General features: G+C 39.8%; 1 pseudogene; it reads right to left on the bottom strand.

Moving 5' to 3' along the window:
- Positions 1-397: 397 nt before the first annotated feature.
- Positions 398-6,631, bottom strand: LOC130969004 (putative E3 ubiquitin-protein ligase LIN; annotated as a pseudogene).

Raw genomic sequence — 6,631 nt, 5'->3', positions numbered from 1 at the left:
CTTTAAGGACAAATTAGAAAATTAACATATCCTCTTTATATTTATATATTTCCAAACGTATTGAATATATAAAGGATTCTATATTCTATATTAGAAAGGATTCTATATTCTACTGCTGAAATTTAAACCCTAGCAGCTTGATGAGAGGCCTACAAATCCTCTATCTTTGCCAATCCTCAGCTGCAAAGATAGCTAAATTCTAATTATTCCAACTTTGGACGATAAATTCTTTTGGTTCTGGACATTTTGGATAGGGTCTAACAAGCCCTACTTCAAAGTGAGAAATGGGTAAATATATAATCAATATAAGATTGATGTTAGTAATACCAAAAAAAAAAAAAAAAAGATTAACACTAATGCAAGAGGCTTCTTTATTGAAGAAAAACTTACCTGAATTTGGCCATCAGAAGTTCCAATTACCAAAATTTCTTCATTCCTGTCTAGAGACATGCAAAGAACCCTACTGTTTGTGGCCGTTTGTAATGTGTCAAGTTTGTTGTGTTTCGTCTTATCCCAGATTTCCACAGCTACTCCCTTGCCCCCCAGGTAAATTAATTCTGAGCTCACAGCCATAGCCCGCACTTCCAATCCGGTTTGCAGAGATCCCACCAATCTATAACTAGAATTGTCCCACATCTAGACATAGGGAATTTATATAAATAAATTATTACTTGTTTTTAGCCTCATATGTCTCAGTCATATGCTTATGAGTTACCTTTATAACAGATCCATCTAAGGAAGACCCAGCTGCATATATAAGTTCACCATGAAGTTGCAGTGCATGAATAGGATAGGCTTTGCCAAGTAGTTTTTTAGAACCACTTTGAATAGTACTGACGTTTCCGGTGTCCAGATTTATCTCCTGAACACTGCTATCGTGGCAGCCGCAGTATAATCGCCCATGAACATGAGCCAAGCACTTAACGTATTTATTAGAATTTAACAATTTTGATTCTCCATTCCATGATTGAACCTGAAGATAGAGCAAAGGGATTTCACTACGTAACGATCTTGCTTCTTTTAATTAAAAATTTATTAAGGGTGAAGAAGAAACAGAATCTGTTCCAAGAATTAAAAGAAAATTCAGGTGGGGAGAGAATAAAAGAAATGGAACAATATGCAGCTCAGAGCAATATTTCAGCAGAATAAGGATCCAGCTCCATGATAATGATAATTTACTTTCTGGACCTACTAGGTGTTGACTAATTAGATTCAAGTTGGGTCAACATAGTGTATGGATAAAGGAAATCAGTACTGTGTTTGAATCCTCTTCCCACAATTTAAAGAAGATTTTTTACTGATAATTTCATCGAGTACCTTGACTCCAGCGCCCTGTGCAGTGAAACAAGATATGCTGTCAGTAACAATTAAATTATGAATCTGCTCCTTCATATCATGAACCTGTACACAATGTATTGCTGCCTTTCCAACAGACCAAACCTGTACTTCAAAGAAACAAAACCTTTGTTAGCAAACTACCTGACCAAATAAATATTGGAATTATAGTAACTGCAGAAATTTTACCTTTGCAGTTCGATCAAGTGAACCGCTGTATAGTCTGTCACCAGATTCTGAAATCACCAAACTTGTTACAGGCTTAAGATGTTCTTGGATCTCTTGCAAGAGATGGAATGAAGTATCCTTTACCATCCAAACCTTCATAGATTACAAAACAATATCCACTAAGCTCATATGATGGTACAGTTATCAGATGCAGTCAAGACCTCAAACACTCTCTACCCAAATTTTCAAAAAAATGGTAGAAAACATGCCAAAGAAATCCACTCCTTTTATGACATATGTCTATAATATTTATTTGCATGGATTTTGGAACTGCCTGATCACAGTTCCCCCTCTAAGGGAATTGCACAATTTGACAGTACTAACTATAATTACCTTAATAGTTCCATCAGAGTGGCCCGAAAATAATTTATTCCTGAAACAAATGAGAGACAGCACTTCCCCATTCTCACTGCAATCTACTCGAATCAGCTCTTTATGTATCCATATGTCCTGTTCAATCAAGAATTTTAGGTCTGTCATCCACGGTGCCTATACTAGAGAATGGTTTGAGAATGCAACTAACTTACACTTTTAGATTCATTCTCTTCAACCAGAACTTTAAGAATTTCAGATGTCAATGGAGAGATTCTCTTAAGCTCTCTCAAACCTTTTAAGATATCCTTAGTGTAGGAAGTTAGATCGTGAAAGCCATCTGAATACACATTAATAAGATCGTTCACCATATGTAACAATGAGTCAATGACATCAAGATATGGGAACTAATAAACCAACTGAAGGCTCATAAATTTAATGTAGACAAGCTCTAATTCCATTCAGGTTTACTCAAGGCAAAAGCTGGAAACTGTGTTATTCCTTCTTGGACAAACATTGGATTGTCATCATCAAGTCTCATATTCATTCATTCCATTATTGATGTTAGAATTCATGATAATAACTCAAGAAGAAATATCAAATGTTGTTCTCAGGTGTATATTATGAATGTTGAATGGACAATTAGGATTGTCTATTTATAGGCTAATAATACAAACTAATCATAATGACAAAATCAACCTAACTTCAATATGAGATATACCTAGATATTATATTATCCTAAATATATTCTAATAATGGAAATGATGGTTGCGATAAATATAAATGGCAGTGGTTTGTGAAACTAACCAGGGAAATGGAGAAAACTATTTAGAGCAATCATAGAAAGGACTCTATCATGAATGTCCTTAGCAGAATTTAGTTTTGTTATGAACTGTTTCAGCAAGCAGACACGCGCTGCTCCTTGTACCCCTGTGTCCGGTAGAATGGTCAACATGTATACGAGCCACGTAGCTGATATAAAGCATGCTGATCGTAGTTCTGGATTTCGGCTATTTATGCCATCTGCTAAAGCCTCGAAAAGTATACCAAACTCGTGGCTGACTAGAACAGATGCAATTTTTCTTTCCCAATCATCCGCTGCTTTCTCTTCTTCCTGTTTTTCCCAATTAATTAAGAAAAAAGAAAAGATTCTATGGCAATCAGAAAGAATGTTTGGCAGGCCGAAAGCAGAAACCCAAAATATTTCAAATAACATTACAGGAGTTATTTCAGTTTCTGGGTAGAAGCTGTTGATCTGGAGCACCTGTTCAAGATATCCAGGACTTCTGTCAACACCTGCACGTTTAAGAAGGACTTCTCTGGTAAGAGACTTTCCAGAGAAATCGAACCTCCCTTGAAGTGACATGATTGTATGAGCAGCTGCTAATTGAGCAGCAGGGAAATCTGTGTTTCTCAGGCATGAAATGAGAGTATCTATTGCCTCTTCACGGTATATGCTCATCTTTCTTGGCTCTACCTACAAATTGCGTGATGAATGATAACTCTATTACCAAAAGAACAGCATTTTAGCATTCATGATTCATACCAGAAGATCAAGTTGGAGTAAAAGGCCGGCCATGACAGGACATTGGTCTTGAAGGCCTGTCTGCAGACAAATGAGCAATGTATGCATTGTACTAAAAGGTCCTTCTTCCTTTATAAAGCGGAGGATTTGTTCATTCAATGTCCTCCTGGTGAGAACCAAATAGCAAGTGGTTAGACATCAACCAAAAAGTAGGTTGGTTTGATTATTGTAAATATAAATATATAGGAGATATACCTATTTAACTTTATTAATTCAGAGAAAAATTGGACAATCTTTAAACACTCTACATCAGTTGCACCAGTGAAACTTTCCAAAATAGGAGACAAGTCTGCCTTTTCAGCAATGGTGTTCCGGCAAGTCCCATCCTCTTGCATGCATCTTAATAAGATCTCCACTGCAGCAATCCTCTCCTCTGCCCACTCAGCTTCTAAACTGGCGACAATATTTCCGATTGCTTTTTCAGAGAAAACACACTTGGCAGCTGACGACGCAATTCTTTCTTCACTACTTCCAATAACCTGTGCGAATAAAAGCAAGGCAGCTGTTTTGGGCTTCAGACACATTGGAACCAAGTTTTCCTCTTCCTTATTGAATGCTGCTAGGAGAGATTCTGGTGTGGCCATCTCAGCAAGACTTGTAGTGGAAGGTTTTAGCAGATACAGCAGCACAACAGCTTCTGTCAACCCTTTCTTGAAAAGTGCCATGATACATTCTACGTCAGTGTCCACACGCGTAAGCGTCTGAATAACAGAGTAGTCTCTAGAACCGGTTTCAGCCAGAAGGAACACTGCTGCTCGTAGCACCCGGGGCTGAACAGAATTGAAAAGGATCTCCATAAACCCATTAATTATTGGAGGTTTTGATAGCATGCTATGGATATCCACTCCTAAATTCACTTCTCTCCAAAGCTTCTCAATATGAAGCACAGCCATTTCAGATTCTTCAAGAATATCTGACATATAGAGATTATTGATTGCATGGCGCAACTCACTAATGATCCCATCCACCGTGGCTTGTTTTACGACATCTTTAGGCAGAGTTGAAACCTTTATTGTCTTTGTTACTGCCTTGCTTTCTTCATATGGACACTCACATGGCGGTGGAACTGAATTAGGGTTGTGTTCTTTCCAGCTTGCAATTAGTCGTTTGAGCACATAGTTTGTCTTAGGTAACTGCGTGTTTTGCAGCTTCTGGCGAGTGATTGGACAAGTTGAGTTGCCAGTTTTGAACCATTCCTCGATAGCTTTACGTTCATATGTTTGTCCTGTCTCAAGAGTCACAGGATCATCAAATATGTTACTAGTTATCGGACAGACAAAGTCCTTAGGAGGCGTATTTTTTGCAGTTCCAGGCGGCGGATTATCATACTCTGCCATATGATACTCAGGGGAGCTAGAAGCAGGGAAAATCCAAGTTTAAGAAAATGCAGCAGACAACAAAGCAATGATGAATGGTTTTTACATTTTAAAGATAACATACCCTCTGAATTCTTTCAAGTTAGGTTGCATTTGTTCATGGGATTGGCTTTGTCGAGGCTCCAACAATGCCACATTTTTGTCGTCATCCTACAGGACAAAACCTTTTCACTAAACACATAGATAAATAAAACGACAAAGCATAGAAAATTCAGTCATCCCCCCCCCCCCCCCTCTTCTCTTGATAGCATCAATTACCTCACTTTCTGCTTCGGAATCTGAAGAAGAAGACAGATTCCCATCCAAAGAAGGTCTATTTTCACTTGTTGATTTCATATAGACTGGTGCTGAATCTTTCGAAGATTTTTGGCGTTTGAGGATTCTGGGAGAGACTCTTTGAGGATAATAATTTATATGTGAAGATTTGCTGCTGGAGGTGCTGCTCAAGAATTCAATAGATGTCTCCCTTTCGGACCATATTGGCTGCAGGGGGAAAAAATTACAATTGTTCATGACTTCGATCTTAATTACACACAGGTCAAGAAAATAAATAATAATAAAAAATTGACCCAATCGTTAATGATATATCTAGTTTCTTTTCTGGAAGAAAATAAAGGAAGATTTCAGGTCAACGTGTTAATGAGCTCGAGGAAATTTTTGGGTAGAAACAACACAATTTGGAAAATGAGCGTCCGAGCAAACATGCAAAATCTTTTTCCCGAAAACTGAAGTTCAGAAAGGAAGCGCGAAAATATGAACTGTTTTAGGTACAGAAAAAAAAAAAAAATTAAGCGAGCGAAGCACAGAGTATACGGTAAATACAACATTACATTATACCGTCCATTCTCCAACACAGACATTTGGGATTCTTGAATCTCCTCTTTGTTCTTCCCTCCGTCAACATCTTCCGTGCTCTTCAGAGTCAACAGCGGTGGACTAATCGACGCTTCACTGCTTTTACTGGTCAAAACCTCCTTGAAATACACAGCAACAACCCTGCAATTTTGGTCGATAGCCTCCTGGTACTCTCTCTCCAACTCCCTCAGCTTCGAAGCCTGATCCTCACTCATCCTCGACAACAATTTGGTGCACGGCAGCACCACTGACCCCTCCGTAATTGAATAATCACTCGCATCACTGCTCGATTCGGACAAAATCCGCGTTCTGTGCTCATCGAACCACCGGAAAACAGGGAGCAGGTGGAGGGAGAAGAGGTGATCGTAGAGAACCGGAGCGATTTCGGATCTGGCCAGGGATGGATTGGAGTGGAAGATTTGGAGGAGGAGTACGGCGGAATCCACGTGGCGGTTCGAGAGGAATAGGAGGAGAGAGAGGAGGAAGGAGGAGAGGGGGAGTTCGGAGAGAGGGAGGAGGAGCTTCTCGGCGAGGGTGAGGGAAGAGGTTCGGATGGAGGTGCTGGAGGAGGAGATGGCGTTTTCAATGGTGTCGGAGGCGAGGCTGAGCTGTCTGAGGGTTGTTTGGCTGCAGAGTGGTGTGGTCTCGCGGCGGAGGGTCGCGGCGAGATGTCGCCGGAGCTCCGATTGAGAAAGGACGCCGGAAATGAAGTCGGAGGTGTGGCGGAGAATATGAGACGAGGAAGTGGTGGTGGTTGTGGTGGTCATGGCGGTGGACAATGGTTTTCGAGAGCGACTAAGTGAGAAGCGGTCAGTTAGTTGGGTTTATGAAGTTAACGGAAAAAACATCAACCGGTTCTATTTGCGGCGGCGAAAAAGTCTTGGACGGCATTTCGGGGAATGGCCGAATTACTCTTGTTTATAAAAGAACATTTCGATTT

The sequence above is a fragment of the Arachis stenosperma genome, chromosome 3, assembly GCF_014773155.1.
Source record: "Arachis stenosperma cultivar V10309 chromosome 3, arast.V10309.gnm1.PFL2, whole genome shotgun sequence".
NCBI lineage: Eukaryota > Viridiplantae > Streptophyta > Magnoliopsida > Fabales > Fabaceae > Arachis > Arachis stenosperma.
The sequence above is the reverse complement of the archived record's forward strand: the minus strand, read 5'-3'. Positions and strand labels throughout refer to the sequence as shown.